The sequence below is a fragment of the Euprymna scolopes genome, chromosome 19 (assembly GCF_053919585.1).
Source record: "Euprymna scolopes isolate OS-2025 chromosome 19, ASM5391958v1, whole genome shotgun sequence".
Lineage (NCBI taxonomy): Eukaryota > Metazoa > Mollusca > Cephalopoda > Sepiida > Sepiolidae > Euprymna > Euprymna scolopes.
This window is the reverse complement of record NC_136500.1, coordinates 52210330-52233099: the sequence shown is the minus strand read 5'-3', so window position 1 is coordinate 52233099 and position 22770 is coordinate 52210330.

The window sequence follows — 22770 nt, the reverse complement described above, 5'->3', positions numbered from 1 at the left end:
GCTTTGTCAATCAAATTGATAATGTTATCTGGTAATTTCTACAGCCTCAGGCACTAAATTATCTATGCCAGAGAGATTCTGTCGCACGCTTTCTTGTAGTCGACCATTTCCTTAAGCTAAGTTCTTTTTTCTATTTGTTATGTCCTTCAAGATATTTGGTCTATGTATAGTAGACCATGAGTTCCTCTTTTCCATTTTCGGCATCCTTTCGTCTCCCAGGAATTGTACATTATTATTAAAGGGGATAATAAATGTGTTCTCTCAGCTGTGCTATTACAATTTTCCACATGGTTGGAAAAAGTTACTGGGATCGATTTCCTTTTCGGTGTCTTTCTGTATCAGCGTGGTTCTAACTTTGGTCATCCATTCTGGCACGTCTGTTTCGTGGATACATCTTTTTCGGGTTTTGAATTAGCCTTTCATGTAGCGTCATAGATTTTTTAAACCTGTCTATCCCGTCGTGACCTGGTGCTCTCCAGTTTGCCATTTTCCTTAAGGTTGTCTTGAGAAATTCCTTGCTGATTTCATTCCCTGTCTTTTCTCCGATATGCTGGAGCCCTTCTGTCATGTCTCTCCGCTATTCGGCATTTCTATTGATATTTTAGTCGCTTTCATCATCATCATCATCATCATCATCATCATCAAAGACTTCAAGAAAATCTAAAATATGTAAATACATACAGAATATTCAGTGACTCTAATTCGGATAGTTCAGAATTTTATTTTAATTCGACATAAAGCGCCTGAAGACGTCAAATAAGGACAAAAATGACGAACAATTTGTGATAAAAATAAGCAAATTTAGGAAACGAGTTCGAAAATGTTAATAGTACATAAAAGTAAATAATGTAACACTTTCATTCCAACGATAATTAATGTAACATTTTTATTACAACCATTGTAGCACTTCTTTGCAAGCCATAATTAATGAAGCATTTCTATTCCGACTATAATTAATTTAATACTTCTATATAAGTAATGATTAATGTTATACTTCTGTTCCAAAAAATAATTAATGTAACACTTATATACAAATTACAATCAATGTAACACTTCTATAACAACCAAATTTAATGTAACATTTTTATACTAACAATAATAATCATAACACATCTATTCCTACTAAAATTATTGTAACACTTTTATGGCAACCACAATTAATGTAACAATTCTATTCAATCCATAATATAATGTAACACCGTATGGCAACCATAATTAATGTAACAATTCTATTCTACTCATAATATATTGTAACTTTTTATGCAAACCATAATTAATAAAACACTTCTAAAACACTTATATTCACACAATAATTAATATTACCATTTTATTTAAAACGAAATAAATATAACACTTCTATTTCAACGATAATTAATATGACACTACTTTTTCAAGGATAATTAATGTAACGCTTCTCTTTCAACAATAATGAATGTAACACTTCTATTGCAACGCTAATTTATGTAAAACTATTATTTCAACGATACTGATGTAACACTTTTATTCTAACAATAATCAATTTAATACTTTAATTGTAACGATAATAAAAATAATTTCATCAATAATGAATGTAACATTACTATTTCGACGATAATTAATGTAACAGTTCTATCCCATCGATAAATGATGCAATACTTTTATGGAAAGCTTAATTAATATAACAGTTTGAATTCAACAATGATTCATAAAAGAAACACATCTATTGAATAGTTTTGGTAACATGTTAATTTCAACGTTAATTAAAATAACACTTCTATTTCAACGATAATGAATGTAACCCTTCTATTTCAACGATAATTTATATAAAACGCCTATTTAAACGATAATTATTTATTCCAACAAAAATTAATGTAACATTGCTTTCCAACGATAATAAATATAACACTTTTTCAAATGATTCTTTATGTAGCAATTCTATTACGAAAATAATTAATATTGCACTTCTATTCCAACGATAATTAATGTAGTACTTCTATTCTAACCACCAACAATGTAACACTTCTATTAAAACTACCAATTACTGTAATACTTCTATTCTAAAGATAAATACTGAAACACTTCTAATTCAACGATAATTAATATTACCCTTTTATTCCAACAATAATAATTGTAATAATTCTTTTTTAACGTAAATAAGTGTACCGTATTTATACCAAAGATTTTCAATGTAACATTATATTCAAACTCTAATTAATGTAACATATCTATTCTGTTCAAGGTTACACTTCTATTGTTATGATACTTAATACAACACTCTTATTGTAAAGAGTATTAATTAAACACTTCTATAAAAACGAACACTTATGTAACACTTCTATACTAACGATAATAAATTACACCTTTTTGGTCCAACGATAATTAATGTAACACTACTATTTCAACGACAAATAATATAAAACTTCTATTCGAACAAAAATGTATTTAACATTTCTATTAAAACGATAATAATGTAACATTTCTATTCCAACGATAATTAAATTAACACTTTCATGCAAAGGGTTATTTTAAAGTAACAATTCTCTACTAACCATGAAAAATGTAACACTTCTATACCGGCCACAATTAATAGAAATCTTCTATTTAAACGATAATTTATGTAACACTTCTCTGCCAGCCATAGTTAATATAACTATAAATAACTATATATATATATATATATATATATATATATATATATAGAGAGAGAGAGAGAGAGAGAGAGAGAAACAGAGATAAAGATAATTAATGTAATGCATCATAGCAGACTATAATTCATTTAAAATTCTCATACCTACCATTATTAATGTAACACTTTTATTTCAATCATAATTTATGTAACACTTTTATTTCAACATTAATTAACGTAACATTTCTAATCAACGATAATTAATGTAACACTTTTATTTCAATTATTGCTAGTATAAGACTTCTATTACTACGAGAATTTATGTAACACTTGAATTACAACAATAATTATGTAATATTCTATTCCAACGATAATTAAACTGACACTTCTATTTTAATTGTAATTAATGTAAGAATTCTTTTCCAACTACGCTTAATGTTCTCATTAAACCATAACTAATGTAACACTTCTATTTTATATATAAGAAATGTAACACCTCTATTCCAACAATATTTAATGTAGCGCTTTAATTGCAATGATAATTATTGTAACGATTCTACTCCAACGATAATTGATGTTACACTTTTATTTCTACCATTATTATATGATAACTTTAGTTTTAACGATAATTAATGTAACACTTTTTTATAACGTAATTATTTTAACACTTCTATTTTAACGATAATTAATGTAACACTTTTTATAACGTAATTATTTAAACACTTCTATTTTAACGATAATCAATGCAATACTTTTTTATAAGGGTAATTATTTTGAAACTTCCATTTTAACAATAATTAATGTAAGACGTTTTATAACGTCATTATTTTGACACTTATATTTTAACGATAATTAATGTAACACTTTTTATAACGATAAATAATCAGACACTTTTCTTTTAACGACAATTAATATAACACTTCTTTATAACGGTAATTATTTTAACATTTCAATATTCACGATGATTAATGTAACACTTTTTATAACGTAATAATTGTAACACTTCTATTTAAATGATAATTATTATAACACTTTGTTATAACGTAATTATTTTGACACTTTTATTTAAACGATAATTAATGTAACATTTTCTATAACGTAATTATTTTAACACTTCTATTTTAACGATAATTAATATAATACTTTATAGCGTAATCATTTTAACACTTCTATTTTAACGATAATTAATATAATATTTGTCATAACTTAATTATTTTGACACTTCTGTATTAACGATAATTAATATGACACTTTTTATAACGTTAATTATTTTGACACTTCTATTTTAACGATAATTAATGTAACACTTTTTTATAACGGTAATTATTTTAACACTTTTATTTAAAGGATAATTAATGTAACACTTTTTATAACAGAAATTATTTTTACACTTCCTTTTTAACGATAATTTATATAACACTTTTTATAACGTAATTATTTTGACACTTCTATTTTAACGATAATTAATATAACACTTTTTGTTACCGTAATTATTTTGACACTTCTATTTTAACGATAAATAATGTAACACTTTTTTATAACTGAATTATTTTTTTTGACACTTTAATTTTACCGATCATTAATATAAAATTCTTTATAACGTAATTTTATTGAAACTTGAATTTTAACGATAAATAATGTAACACGTAATTATTTTAACACATCAATATTAACGATAATTAATGTAACACTTTTTTATAGCGGTAATTATTTTGACACTTATATTTTAAGGATAACTAATGTAACACTTTTTTGTAACGTAATGATTTTAACACTTCTATTTTAACGATAATTAATATAAGACTTTTTTATAACGTAATTATGATGACACCTATATTTTCCCGATAATTAATATAACACTTTCCGATACTGCAATTATTTTAACACTTCTATTTTAACGATAATAAATATGACACTTTTAATAACGTAATTATTTTTTACATTCTTTTTACCGATAATTATTTTGACACTTCTAGTTAAAAGATAAAAAATATAACACTTTTTTTATAGCGTAATTATTTTTACACTTCTATTTTAACGATAATTGATATAACAGTTTTTATAGCGTAATTATTTTAACACTTCTACTTTGCCGATGATTAATGAAACACATTTTCATAACGGTAACTATTTAAACACTTCTATTTTTACGATAATTAATGTAAAACTTTTTATAACGGTAATACCTTTTACACTTCTCTTCTAACGATAATAATTGTACCACTTTTATAACGGTAATTATTTTAACACTTATATTTTAACGATAATTAATGTAACCCTTTTCAACCGAAATTTATTTGACACTTCTTTTATAACAATAATTAATATAACACTTTTTGATAACGGTAATTATTTTTACACTTTAATTTTAACGATAATTAATATAGCACTTTTTATAACAGTAATTATTTTTACAATAATTTATATAACACTTTTTATAACTTAATTATTTTAACACTTCTATTTTAAGATTAATTATAATTTGTTATAACGGAAATAATTAATTTGTTATAACGGAAATATTTTGACATTTCTATGTTAACGATTAATATAATATTTTTCTTGCGAAATATTTTTGACACTTCTATTTTAACGACAATTAATGTAACTTTGTTATAACGTAATTATTGTGACACTTCTATTTTTACGATAATTAATGTAACACCTTCTTATAACGTAATTATTTTGACATTTCTATTTTAACGATAATTAATGTAACACTATGTTATAACGTAATTTTTTAAACTTCTATTTTAACGATAATTAATATAACACTTTTATATAACGTGATAATTTAAACACTTCTATTTTAACGATAATTAATGTCACACGTTTTTTATAATGGTAATTGTTTTAAAATTTTTATTTTAACGATGATCAATATTACACTTTTTTATAACGTAATATTTTTGACACTTCTATTTTAACGAAAATTAATGTAACATTTTTTATGACGTAATTATTGTGACACTTCTATTTAAACGATAATTAATGTAACACTTTTTTATAACGTTAATTATTTAATCACTTCTATTTACACGATAATTAATATAACACTTTTTATAACGTAATTATTTTGACACTTCTATTTTAACGAAAATTCATGTAACAATTTTTTATAACGTAATTATTTTGGAACTTCTATTTCAACGATAATTGATGCAACACTTTTTTATAACTGGAATCATTTTAACACTTCTATTTTAACGATAATTTATATAACACATTTATAACGTAATTATTTAAACACCTCTATATAAACGATAATTAATTTAACTTTCTATAACAGTAATCATTAGAACACTTGTTTTTAAACGATAATTAATATGAAATTATTTTATAACGTAATTTTTTTACACTTCTATGTTAACGATAATTAATGTAACATTTCTTTATAACGAAATAATTTTTACACTTATATTTAAACGATTATTACGTTCACACTTTTTATAACTGTAATTATTTTAACACTTCTATTTTAACTATTATTCCTGTAATCCTTTTTATAACGTAAAACATTTTAACACTTCCTTTTTAACGATGATTTATATAACACTTTTTATGAGGTAATTATTTTGAAACTTCAATTTTAACAATTATTAATGTAACACTTTCCATAACGTTAATTATTTTCACACTTCTTTTTGAACGATAATTAATGTAACACTTTTTATAACGGTGATTGTTTTGACACTTCTCTTTTAACGATAATTAATGTAACAGTTTTTATAAGGTAATTATTTCAACACTTTTATTTTTAAAATAATTAATGTAACACATTTTATAACGGTAATTATATTACCACTTCTCTTTTTACGATAATTAATATAAGACCTTTTTATAACGTAGTAATTTAACATTTTTAAACGATAATTAATTTAACAATTTTTATAAAGTAATTTTGATACTTCTATTTAAGGAAAATTAATGTAACACTTATTTATTACGTAATTATTTTGACACTTCTGTTTAAACGTTAATTAATATAACACTTTTTTATAACGTAATTATTTTGACACTACTATTTATGATATTTAATATAACACATTGTTATAATATAATTATTTAGCCACTTCAGTTTTAAGGATAATTAATGTAACACTTTTTTATAACGTAATTATTTTGACAGTATTATTGTAACGATAATTGATGTAATACTTTTTAAAAGGTTAATCATTTTAATGATTATATTTTTACTAAAATTTATGCAAAACATTTTATAACGCAATTATTTTGGCTCTTCTATTTTTGGGATAATTAATGTAACACTTTTTATAACGTAATTATTTCGAAACTTCAATTTTTACGGTAATTAATGTAACACTTTTTAATGACGGTAATTATTTTTACACTTCTATTTAAACGATAATTAATGTAACACTTTTTATTATTAATTTATTTTACACCTCTATTTTAACGATAAATTATGTAATATTATTTATATAACGTAATTATTTTAACACTTCTATTTTAACGATAATTAATATAACACTTTTTATAGCGGTAATTATTTTACACTTCAATTGTAACGATAATAAAGGTGATACGTTTTTATAACGTAATTATTTTAACATTCCTATTTTAACGATAATTAATGTAACACTTTTATATAATGCAATTGTCTTGACACTTATATTTTAAAGATAATTAATGCAACACTCTTTTTGACGATAATTTATGTATCAATTTTTTATAACGTCATTGTTTTGACACTTCTTTTTTAACGGCAAATTATGTAACACTTTTTATAACGTAATTATTTTAACACTTCTATTTTAACGATAATTAATGTAACATTTCTCATAACGTAATTATTTTATAACTCCTATTAAACCGATAATTTATGTAACACATTTTTATAAACGTAATCATTTGTACACTTCTATTTTAACGATCATTAATGTAATACTTTTTTATAACGGCCATTATTTTGACACCTTTATTTTAACGATCATTAATGTAATACATTTTTATAACGGCCATTATTTTGACACCTTTATTTTAACGATCATTAATGTAATACTTTTTTATAACTGCCATTATTTTGACACCTTTATTTTAACGATCATTAATGTAATACTTTTTTATAACGGCCATTATTTTGACACCTTTATTTTAACGATCATTAATGTAATACTTTTTTATAACGGCCATTATTTTGACACCTTTATTTTAACGATTATTAATGTAATACTTTTTTATAACGGCCATTATTTTGACAATTTTATTTTAACGATCATTAATGTAATACTTTTTTATAACGGCCATTATTTTGACACCTTTATTTTAACGATCATTAATGTAATACATTTTTATAACGGCCATTATTTTGACACCTTTATTTTAATGATCATTAATGTAATACTTTTTTATAACGGCCATTATTTTGACACCTTTATTTTGACGATCATTAATGTAGTACTTTTTATAACGTAATTATGTTAACACTGTTATTTTAACGATAATTTATATAACACTTTTTATAACGTAATAATTTTAAGACTTCAATTTTAAGAATAATTAAATAACACTTTGTTATAACGTAATTATTTTTACACTTCTATTTTAACGATAATTAATGTAATACTTTTTTATAACGGTAATCATTTCAACACAACTTTTTTTCTATAATTAATGTAACACTTTTTTATAACGTAATTATTTTCACACTTCTATTTTAAAGATAATTAATGTTACACTTTTTAATAACGTAATTATTTTGACACTTCTAGTTTAACCATTATTAATGTAACACATTTTATAACGGTAATTATTTTACACTTCTATTTTAACGATAATTTTTGTAACACTTTTTATAACGTAATTTTTAACACTTCTATTTTAACAATAAGTAATGTAACACTTTTCTTACAACGTTGATTTATATTACACTTCTTATTCCAGTGATGATTCATAAAACACTTCTATTTTCACAAAAAAAAACTAATGTAACACTTCTATACCAACATTTATTATAAACTTTTCTTATGAACCAATAATTTACGTAACACTTCTATTTCAACAATGATTAATATAAAACGCCTGTTAATATGAAAATTAATGTAACATTTCTCTTAAAACACTTCTAGTCCAACGATAATTAATGTTAAACTTGAATTGAATTATGGTTATGTAACACTATTATACCAACTGTAGTTATTGTACCCGTTCTATACTAACTATAAATAAGTAACACTTTTATACAAGCCATAATTTATATAACAGTTCTAGTCAAATGATAATTAATGCAACATATTATTGCCAATTATAATTAGTGTAATATTCTTATAATAGATGTATAAATACTATCTATACCATATATATAATGATTTTTTAAAGATAATTACTGTTACACTTCTATTTCAGCCATAATTCATGTAACATCTCTATTTGAATTATAATTAATGTAATACTTCTTATACAAAATTATTTTATATAACATTTCTGTTTTTACGATAATTAATGTAATACTTCTTTTCCGACCAGAATAAATAGAACACTTTTATTCCAACAGTAATTAATGTAACAATTCTATACAAACAATTACAATGTAACATTTTTATTCTAATAATAATTAATGTAACACTTATATTCCGACCATAATTAATGTAACACTTATATTTCAACGATAAATATTGTAACTCTGTTAATACGACCATAATGAATGCAATACTTTTATATCAACTATTATTAATCTAACACTTCTATATGAACAACAATTAATGTAACACTACTATTAAAATCATTAATTATGTAACATGGGTAATCCGATGATAATTAATGTAACACTTCTATTTCAATGATAATAGATCTAACACTTCTATTCAAATGATAATTAATGTAACACTTTTATCTCAACCATTATATATGTAACACTAATCTTGGTACGATAACTAATGTAATACTTCTATTCTAACAATAATTTATGTAACACTTCTATTCCAACAATAGTTTATGTAACACTTCTATTCCAACAATAGTTTCTGTAACACTTCTATTCCAACAATAAGTAAAATAACACTTCTTTTTTAACGATAATTTTCAGACAACTTATATCCTGATAGTAATTAATACCATATCAAATATAACTAGATAACTTATCTATTTAAAGTATAAGTAAAATTACAAATTTATTTCAACGATACTAAAGTTAACACTTCTACTCCAAGCACAATTAATGTAAAACTTCAGTTTAAGTTATGATCAATGTAAGACTTCTATTCCGACAATAACGAATGAAACGCTTCTATTCTCATCATAATTTTCTATTCAAACGATAATTAAATAACAGATTTATTCTGACCACAATTAATGTAACATTCATAAATCTCGTCGATAATTAATTCAATGTTTCTATTCAAACTATAATATTTGTAATACTTCTATTTCAATTATTTTTAATGCAACCTTTTTATTCCAAAAATATTTAAAGTAACACTTCTATAACAACTAAAATTGAAATAACACTTCAATTAAAACGAAAATTGATGTAACACCTCCATATCAACGATAATAAATATAACATTTCTAGTCTAGCGATGTAACACATCTATTTCAACCATAATTAATCTAATTATTAATTAATCTACTAATTAATCTAACACTTCTATTCGAACCACAATAAATATTACACTTCTATTCAAGCCATAATTAATGTTACACGTCTATTCCGACGATAATCAATGTAACACTTTTACTCCAACGATAAATAATGTTACACATTTATCTAAATATTATTAATACCACTTTTCCAACGATAATAATGTAACATTTCTATTCCAACAATCAATTATGTAACACTTCTACGATAACTATAATAAATGTAATATTTTTATTACGTAAATAAATGATGTAACACTACTTTTCCATCTATAATTATTATAATACTTCTATCCTGGCAATAATTAATGTAACGATTTTTATAACTACAATTATTGTAACACTACTGTGGTAGCTATAATTAATGTAAGATATTAATTCCGACAATAATTAATGTAAGATATTAATTCCGACAATAATTAATGTAAGACTTCTATTTTTAAGATAATTAACGTAACCCTTCTATGTTTACGTACGACATAATCACGTTGACACACCGATTCTTGCTTGATAACCGAAGTTAAGCAACGTTGAACCTAGTCAGTACTAAATGGGTGACCATTTAGGACTTCCAGGTGCCGTACGCGCTCTCCGCTTATCTCGGCATTGTTGCCGATCGTCCTGAACTTTTCCTTGCCACTGAACTCAAACAGTGCCGATTCAGGAGAGGTGTGGTTTCAGATTGCACAACCTTTTCCTCGCTATTACACGCGCAGCTGCCTCTACGAGGGGTCTCCTTTGTCTTTTGAGACTAGACGCAGGCATTGAATCTATGTTTACGATAATTAATGTAACACTTCTATTCTACCGATAATAAATAATACGTATTTATTTCAACCACTATTAATGTAACATGTAAAATCATCGACCATTCTTAATGTAACACTCTTAGTCAAACACAAAATTTTGGTAGCATTTCTATTCCAACGATTATTAATATCGCCTTTAAATTCCAAAGAAAATCTAAGTAACACTTCTGTTTAAACAATAATTAATATAACACTTCTATTTAAATAAAATTAATATAGCACTTTTATTCCAACGATGGTGAATATAACATTTCTAATTTAACGATAATTAATATGAAATTTCTGAAACAAATTTCTAAACAAACAAAAGTTAATTTAACACTTCTATTCTAACATTAAATAATGTTACACTTTTATATAGAATGTAAAACTTTTATACCAACCGTTATTACTATAGTACTATTTACATAATACTATAACTGTAACACTTCGATTCGAACAATAAATAATGTAAAACTTCTATTCAAATAATAATTAATGTAAAACTTCTATTCCAACAGTAAATTATGTAAAACTTCAATTTTAACGATAATTTATGTAAAACTTCTATTCACACAATAATTAATGTAAAACTTCTATTCCAACGATACTTAATGAAAAACTTCTATTCCAACAATAATTAATGTAAAACATTTATTCCAACAATAATTAATATAAAACTTCTATTCAAACAATAATTAATGTAAAACTTCTATTTCAACAATAATTAATGTAAAACTTCTATTCCAACAACAAAAAGGCCAAGTACGTCCAAGGATGGAGTACTGTTGCCACATCTGAACAGAATCTGCTAAAAACATTCTATCCTGCCTTGACAGAGTACAAAATAGACTTCGTGGCTTAGTAGGGGATGCCCTTTTCTTCTTCCCTGCAACCTATCTCCCACAGGAGAGACGTTGCGAGCCTGTATTTGTTTTATCGTTACTTCCATGGAATGTGCTCGTCTGAGCTCCCATCCCTGGTCCCCTCTCGCCAATCTTTCACGAAAAACACCCGTCTATCTGAAACCATTGTCAATATTTTTCCCCACTTTTTCCTGTGCCAAAACCGAAACGTAGATTCGATGAACCAAGCTTCCGTCTTCCTGTTTACCACCTGACTACAACCTGAATGTCTTCAAGTTCAACATAAATAAATTCCTGATGAACCGCCCCCTTTAAGTAGACTCTTTACCAAATCTCAACACCAACCTAGTGTACACGCAATAACCTTATCCCTGAGTTGTTTCCAGGCCTTGATTAGTGGTGACCACCTTGTAAAAAAAGCGATTAATGTAAAACTTCCATTCCAAAGATAATTAACGTAAAACGTCTATTCCAACAATGATTATGTAAAACTTCTATTCCAACAATAATTTATGTAAAACTTCTATTCCAACAATATATAATGTAAAACTTCTATTCCAACGATATTTAATGTAAAACTTCTATTCAAACAATATTTAATGTAAAACTTCTATTCCAACGCTAATTAATATAAAGCTTCTATTCCAACGATAATCAATGTAAAACTTCCATTCTAATGCTAATTGACGTAAAACTTCTATTCCAATGATAAGTTATGTAAAACTTCTCTTCCAAGGATAATTAATGTAACACAGCTGTTCTAACAATAATATATATAAAACTGCTATTCCAAAAATAATTAGTGTTAAAAAACTATTACAACAATGATTATGTAAAACTTCTATTCCAATAATAATTAATGTAACACTTCTATTCAAACAATAATTAATGTAATACTTCTATTCCAACAATAATTGATGTAAAACTTCTATTCCAACAATAATTGATGTAAAACTTCTATTCCAATGATAATTAATGTATACCTTCTATTCAAAAAATAATTAATGTAAAACTTCTATTCAAAAAATAATTAATGTAAAACTTCTATTCCAATGATAATTAATGTAAAACTTCTATTCATACAATAATTAATTTTAAACTTCAATTCCAACAATAATAAATGTAAAACTTCTATTCCAACAATAATAAATGTAAAACTTCTATTCCAACAATAATAAATGTAAAACTTCTATTCCAACAATAGTTAATGTAAATATTCTATTCCAACATTAATTAATGTAAAAGTTCTATTCCAACAATAATTAATTCAAAAACTCTATTCAAACAATAATTAATGTAAAACTTCTACTCAAACAATAATTAATGCAAAACTTCTATTCCAACATTAATTAATGTAAAACTTCTATTCAAACAATAATTAATATAAAACTTCTATTTCAACAACAATTCATGTAAACCTTTTACTACAACAATAATTAATAATAAAACTTCTATTCAAACAATAATTAATGGAAAACTTCTTTCACACGATATTTAATCTTAAACTTCTATTCCAACAATAATTAATGTAAAACTTCTATTCCAACAATAATTAATGTAAAACTTCTATACCGAAAATAATTAATGTAAAACTTCTATTCCAACCATAATTAATGTAAAACTTCTTTCCCAACAATAATTAAGGTAACACTTCTATTCAAACAATAATTAATGTAAAACTTCGATTAAAACTAAAATTAATGTAATACTTCTATTTCAATAATAATGAATGTAAAAGATCTTTCCCAATAATAATTAATGTAAAACTTCTGTTCTAACAATAATTAATTTTAAACTTCTATTCCAACAACAATTCATGTAACGCTTCTATTATGACAATAATATATGTAAAACTTTTATTCCAACAATAATTATTGTAAAACTTCTATTCCCACAATAATTAATGTAACACTTCTATCCCAACAATAATTAATATAAAACCTCTAATCACACAATAATTGATGTAACACTTCTATTCAAACATTAATTCATGTAACACGTCTGTTCCAACGATAATTAATATAACGCTTCTATTCCAACAATAATCAATTTATTACTTCTATTCCAAGATAATTAATGTAAAACATTTATTCCAACAATAATTAATGTAAAACTTCTATTCCAACAATAATTAATGTAAAACCTTCTATTCATACAATAATTAATTTTAAACTTCAATTCCAACAATAATTAATGTAACACTTCTATTCCAATAATAATTATTGTAACACTTCTATTCCAACAATAATTAATGTAAAACTTCTATTCATACAATAATTAATTTTAAACTTCAATTCCAACAATAATTAATGTAACACTTCTATTCCGATAATAATTATTGTAACACTTCTATTCCAACAATAATTAATGTAAAACCTTCTATTCATACAATAATTAATTTTAAACTTCAATTCCAACAATAATTAATGTAACACTTCTATTCCAATAATAATTATTGTAACACTTCTATTCCAACAATAATTAATGTAAAACTTCTATTCCAACAATGATTAATGTTACACTTCTATTCCAATGATAATTAATGTAAAACTTCTATTCATACAATAATTAATTTTAAACTTCAATTCCAACAATAATTAATGTAAAACTCCTATTCCAATAATAATTAATGTAACACTTCTATTCCAACAATAATTAATGTAAAACTCCTATTCCAACAATAATTAATGTAATACTTCTATTCCAACAATAATTAATGTAATACTTCTATTCCAACAATAATTAATGTAATACTTCTATTCCAATAATAATTAATGTAACACTTCTATTCCCACAATAATTAATGTAAAACTCCTATTCCAACAATAATTAATGTAAAACTTCCATTCCAACAATAATTAATGTAAAACTCCTATTCCAACAATAATTAATATAAAACTTCCATTCCAATAATAATTAATGTAAAACTCCTATTCCAACAATAATTAATGTAAAACTTCCATTCCAACAATAATTAATGTAATACTTCTATTCCAATGATAATTAATGTAAAACTTCTATTCCAACAATAATTAATGTAAAACTCCTATTCCAACAATAATTAATGTAATACTTCTATTCCAACAATAATTAATGTAATACTTCTATTCCAACAATAATTAATGTAAAACTCCTATTCCAACAATAATTAATGTAATACTTCTATTCCAACAATAATTAATGTAAAACTCCTATTCCAACAATAATTAATGTAAAACTTCCATTCCAACAATAATTAATGTAACACTTCTATTCCAACAATAATTAATGTAATACTTCTATTCCAATGATAATTAATGTAAAACTTCTATTCCAATGATAATTAATGTAATACTTCTATTCCAATGATAATTAATGTAATACTTCTATTCCAACAATAATTAATGTAATACTTCTATTCCAATGATAATTAATGTAATACTTCTATTCCAATGATAATTAATGTAACACTTCTATTCCAACAATAATTAATGTAATACTTCTATTCCAATGATAATTAATGTAATACTTCTATTCCAATGATAATTAATGTAAAACTTCTATTCCAACAATAATTAATGTAAAACTCCTATTCCAACAATAATTAATGTAATACTTCTATTCCAACAATAATTAATGTAATACTTCTATTCCAACAATAATTAATGTAATACTTCTATTCCAATAATAATTAATGTAACACTTCTATTCCCACAATAATTAATGTAAAACTCCTATTCCAACAATAATTAATGTAAAACTTCCATTCCAACAATAATTAATGTAAAACTCCTATTCCAACAATAATTAATATAAAACTTCCATTCCAACAATAATTAATGTAAAACTCCTATTCCAACAATAATTAATGTAAAACTTCCATTCCAACAATAATTAATGTAAGACTCCTATTCCAACAATAATTAATATAAAACTCCTATTCCAACAATAATTAATATAAAACTCCTATTCCAACGATAATTAATTAAAAACTTCTATTCAAACAATAATTAATAGAAAACTTCAATTCCAACAATAATTGATTTAAAACTTTTATTCAAACAATAATTAATGTTACTCTTCTATTCCAACGATAATGCATGTAACACTTCTAATCAAACGATAATTTTGTAACCTTCCTGTGTTAATTGAACATATTGCAGACTTACCACTTGCGTAAAAAATCCACAATTACCAAGAAAATTCAACTTTATGACGGTGGAAAAAACAGCTTGACTTAAATTGTTTAATTGAAAACAGGGATTACAATTACTGTCTAGGGGTCAAAGTTCAACGAGTTTTCCTTTGAATACTCTACCAAACTCCTCCGCCAATTTTGGGTCTAAACAACGCTTATCACTGGACTGACAATACACAATATCTACCTTCGACCAAACAACTCTGCCGAACGCTACAATGGCACGTAAGAAAAAATAAAGAAAAAAATATATTGTATTGTTTAAAAAGAAAATTCCTGGTGAAGGCTTTATAAGCCGGAAATTTGAAACTTTAAATAAATAAGTTTTTGTTTATTAAAAAGTATTCAGATACGTACGTTGTCGTTCTTTCTAACCTCATATTTTTAATTCCGTTTATTTCGTGCTTCTAAAAAGTGGATTACTACTAAACTACTCATTTTCGCATGGGCAGCACTTACCACTGGACTGACAATGCACAATATCTACCTTCGACCAACAAACTCTGCCGAACGACAACATTGCACGTAAGAAAAAAAAAGAAAAAATATATATTGTATTGTTTAAAAAGAAAATTCCTGATGAAGGCTTTATAATTTGAAACTTTAAATAAATAAATTTTTTTTATTAAAAAAAATTCAGATACGCACGTGGTCGTTCTTTCTAACCTCATATTTTGAATATATATATATATATATATATATATATATATATGTATGTATGTATGTATATATATATATATATACTAGTAAAAGTACCCGTCGTTGACTGGGTTCAAAAACAGCCTATAGAAAATGGACTCTGATTTATGAAAGTATGATAGGTTATGAAAAGGAATGGTTGTAAAGAGATACCTTCGAATTTGGGGCTATCAAAACCAAAGCAAAATATGATGAAAGTAAAAATAAAATAGATAAACCCAATAATTTATTATACCATACGTGTTCACACTGAAACACTTATCACAATATTCTGTGGATCTATATAAAAAAAAAAAACTTGTTAAACTTTGTGACATATTTCCATCCTAGGGAGGTCAGGTGCGAACGAACACCCCATAATTTTATTGTCCCATATTTCTTCAAACTGAAACATAATTATCAAAGTATACTTTCGCTGATGAATATGAAAAGTCTTTATTAAAGTTTGTGCCTATTTCCATTCTATGGAGGCCAGGCGCGAACGCTGACCCCACAATTTTATTATACCATCCCTATTTAAGTTAAAACATAATTATCAAAGTATTCTTATGTACATCTATATCAAAAACACTTGTAAACGTTATTTTTATATTTAAATTTTTTATTTCTATACTTTGTGGACCAGACGCGAACGCAGACCCCACGATTTTAATGAACCACCGTTCTGCCCGATCAAACATCCCCATTCCTGTATCTTGGTACATCTTCTATCATTATATGTAATCAGTTTTTTGTAAATAGTCAACCATATAGGAGCCTATTCGTGACCACACACACACACACACACACATCCAGCTTTATATTATATATATATATATATATATATATATATATATATATATATAAATGACATATATCTACATTCATTCATTCTTTTCTTATCTATTATAACTATATAATCTTGTATTTTTATTTTTTTTATCTCATACCCCTTTGTATCTTTATCCCCTTTTCTGCTATTTGTTTATCCTCTATCTTATTCAGCTAAAATCTTTCTGCATTGTACCCTTTATAATTTATCCCCTCACATTTATTATCTTAATATTATTCCTTAATATATGTTTCCTTGGAGCATTGTTATAATTTCAGATTTCCCTTCTAAAATATACCGACATAGCATAAATCCCATATTTCATGCAAATCCTTCCTATAGCTATAATCGTTTAATATATATGATTAAACAAATATCTTCCTTAACGTGCCCTATATTCTCCCAGAGAGTCTAACCACACATTTTGTCCACATTTATTAAACTCATATTATATTGTTCTTTTTGATATAAGAGGAGTATAGTTTTTATTATATAATGAAGGGAGCACATCTGTTATAACAGATGTGCTTCCTTCATTATATAATAAAAACTATACTCCTCTTATATCAAAAAGAACAATATAGTTCCCCCAAATGGTCTCAATATTTTATTTCGCTCCTAATGTAATTATTGCTTGACGTCGTATCCCTATTATGTTTCCTATCATCTTCTCTCCTTTTTAATGAAAAGCATTAGACTTCGAAATACCATGGTACAAAGAGTCTTCACTTACTTTACATCCAACTTGATATATACCTTTATTGAATAAATAAATAAATCTAGATATATGTTACTATATAGTTTTATATCACCATTTCTATTTATTATTGTCTATATTAGATCCAATACAACTTGTTGAGCTTTGCATTATCCTGATAAGTCTCCTCTTAAAGAATTGATCTTATTCTCTTTCTCTAAATCTCCCATGTATATATATATATATATATATATATGCATGTATATATATATATATATATATATATATATATATATAGTCTAAGGCACACACCCACACAAATATATATATATAGTCTAAAGACACACACACACACACACACACGCACACACACACACACACACACATATATATATATATATATATATATATATTATGCAACGAAAATGTTATTCGTGTTGTTGAGCAAGTGCAGGCGAAACAGTCAATCAAATTACTCAGCTGTTAGGAATGGGCCTGCTTGGTTAATTTTGGTTGTGTGCAGCAGTGCGTTTGCTCTTGTCTGAATTCGCCAAACAAATATATTGCTACATGCAGACTACAAAGTAGTTTTAAGAATAAGTAAATAATGTCCGGTCCCCATACAATAATCACTATTGAAAGGATATAAACAGTCCCGAGACTGTATACCTCCGACTTACAACGTAACGATGAGCGAAATTCTCATCTGGTTTTTACACTCCGGATTATATGAAGTACTCTTGAAGTTAGGCCATGGAAGCGTTTATAACTTAACTACTATTTTCATAGTATAGGCTGACATTTTATTTGCGGTAACTCTTATTAGTAAACAATTATTTCAGGAAAACCAAACTACTACGATAAACAGAACCGAAGTTATCGTCAAAAGTGTCAGTTTCGTTTTTTTGTTGTTTTGTTTTATTTTTTTTTTATTGACTTTGGACCTAGATACCGCAAAATGTAATCAGTTCTAAGTTAGATCATCAATTTATTTCGACCAAGCTTGGTAACGATTGGTCAAGCGATGTGAAACATTGTCGAAGAATGTCAATTTCATCACTTTCGAGACAATCCGGGTCATCCTATAATCATCAATATTAATTGGGCAATATGAGCAATCATTAATCACAACTTTTGTTGGATTTAAAAACTAATTAGTATATATATATATATATATATATATATATATATATATATATATATATTATGGCATCATTAGAATTGCCATCGTTTTAGCCGTCGACACGTGATTTCTCGTTGGAAATATGACCTTATTGGTGAGGTAGAAGCATAAGTGTTTTTTGTTTTTGTTTGTTTTTGTTTTTTTTGTTTTTTTGTTGTTTTTTTTTCTTTTTGGAGGGAGGGGAATGATTTTCTCTTCTTGTAGATATAATAATAAAACAAAAATGCCAACGCATATTCGATCAATATACTCACGATTTTATGTTTTACTTTTTTTACCAATTATATTAGCTTCTCGTCGCCTTCTGTTTTGAACGGTAGACGAAAAGGTCAAAGTTGAAAGAGTTGACCTTTGCAGATTCTTCCAAATTCCTCCGCCAATTTTGGGTCTAAAGACTTGAAATTTTAGGTGTAGGTGACTTGGACATGGGTAAAAGTATTTTATTTTAATTTGAGACCAAAATAATAAATGTTAAAGGGTAAAGATTGGGGTCAAAGTAAAAAACTTACCTCTGCGGTCTCTATGACAAATTTTGGTCTAAACATTTGAAATCTTACATAAAGTGTATTCTGGCGTAGGGCAAGTTATAAAAGTACATAGGCTGAACTGCTAGTATACACACACACACACACACACACACACACACACACATATATATATATATATATATATATATATATATATATATATATATATGTGTATATATACATACATACATACATACATATATTTATATATAGTCTTTATCGTGGTTCTCTAACTAAACCATCCTTTCCTGAGCATATATTTCTTGAGCTCATTGGTCTAGCTACTAAATCGGTTGAATTTAATTTGGACGGGAACATGTATCGTCAAGTTGATGGGGTAGCAATGGGAAGTCCTTGGGTCCTACATTGGCGAATATTTTTGTCGAGTTTCAATAAAAACCTATGTCCTATTTCCGTTACGTGGATGATATTTTTGTCATGTGCTCTTCCTATACGGAAACCGAGGAATTGTTATAACAATTAAACTTACTCCACCCTGCATTAACGTTTACTATGGAACGTGAAGTTAATGAGTCATTACCGTTCGTAGATGTTCTCATTAAAAGGTCCGGTATGAGTTTTATAACTAGCATGTATGGAAAACCCACATTTACAGCGCAATACATTAGCTGGGTCTCGTTCTCCCCTAAAATGAGAAAATTAAATCTGATTAAAACTTTAGTGCATCGGACTTTGTTGATCTGCTCTAGTACTAAACTAGATGTGGAACTCCAAAGCATAAATGAGATCTTTTTGGCCAAGGGTTATCCTTTACACGTAATCCAAAAATGTATGAGGGATAAAATTTTGACGTTTAAAGGTGGAACGTTTGTGGGTCCTCAAAAAATGTCCCATATATGTGAATCCCGTTGATTGGTGTCAAAAGCCAGGAGTTTTCGCATAAAATTGCTACAGCCGTCACACGTTGCTATTTTGCAACGAAGGTCCGAACGGTGTTTTGGGCGAGAAACGCTTTCCCCTCTTTTCGAAAGGATGGTATCTCTACCACTCAATATAATATGGTTGTTTATCGATTTAACGGTCAGCGTGAAGCTGACTACGTGGGACATACCATTCAACGTTTGGAAGTTAGAATTTCCCAACATGTCCCTCCTTCGATACGTAGGCACAAAAAAATGCCAACATCCGGGCGTTTACCAACTCATAGGTCGGCCATTGGTGAACATTTATTACAGTGCCAAATTTGCACTGACGGATACATGGATGAAACTTTCTCGGTTTTACACAGAGCGCGCTCGAGAATTCACTTAAAATAGATACTGTCAAGAATTGCAAATGTCAACTGAATTAAAGGAATAAATTATAAGATAGTAAACACCATGAACTTTGGAATATAGACTTTTGTCATTTATTCACAATATTGCTCTGTAATTACATTGAGCTTCTTAGATTGGTATATATTATAATTAAATAAAATATATACTCACAGAAATATATATATATATATATATATATATATATATATATATATATATATATATATATATATATATATATATATATATATATATGAGGAGAATATTGGAAATAGTATTCCGACAAAATAGAGAAATAAATAGGAATAAACCGAATTATATGTTCATCAACGTTTCGTCTTTATTTCATCCAGAGGAAATCTCGAAATAAAACGAAAGTTGATGAGCACATAATTTGCTTTTTTCCTTTTTATTTCTCTCTCTCTCTCTCTCTCTCTCTCTCTCTCTCTATATATATATATATATATATATATATATATATATATATATATATATATATATATATATATATATATATTGTGTACAGAAAGTTGTTAGTTGAGACAGATCATTGGTACCGTCGGTTTCAAGCCCGATAATAAGGCCCGTTTAAGGACGAATATTAGCTGAAGAGAGCTTGATAAGGATACCTTAAACGGGCCTTATTATCGGGCTTGAAACCGACGGTACCAATGATCTGTCTCAACTAACAACTTCCTGTACACGAAATATAAATACGCTCTTACATTTTGGATTTTCCTTTTAATTGAGCACTCTGCTGGAATTCTTTTTCCAAAAAAAAAAAAAAATCATCATATATATATATATATATATATATATATATATATATTATGTGGGGTTTTTGTGTATTGATATTCATATTAAAAATCCCTTTTTCTGTTTATTTAAATACTTTGTTATATGTGGGTTGTGGAATTGCATTCATCTTCAGAGGATCTCGCTAATTTGCATATATTTTTAAACATTCATTTTAATTAACTCCCTATAAGTTTTGTTCGGTTTTCTTATGGAATGATCATCTTTAGTTAACTATTACGTGTAATTATATTCATGCGGATATTCTACATAATTTATACTTGCGTAATATTTGCGTAAAAACATTGTAGTAAACACAAACTTCGTTCTGTATATATTTATGCATGCATATAAAAATTTGTTTAAAAAATTTTACCTACCAAACTCCTCAGTCAGTTTTTGGTCTACAAACATGAAAATTGTTTTAGTCGGGGAAAATTAGTGCAAAAGTGTGAAAATTAAATGAAATGAGATTTGCCAGTGGCGGTCGAACAACGGCATTACGAATATGAATGTGTAATATAATAGCTATTAGTTCTTGTTTAATTTTTAGCCTTTCAGCAAACATGTCTTCATATCTCAGGCATTAATGTCAAAGGAAAAACTATACTATATATTGGGTTCAATATAATATAATAATAAATATGAAAGCTGCATTAATCAAAATATCATATTTAAGCATATTTTATGACAGGTATCTTGAAGATGATGAGCGTAGTGGTCGGCCATCGGATGTTGACAAAAAT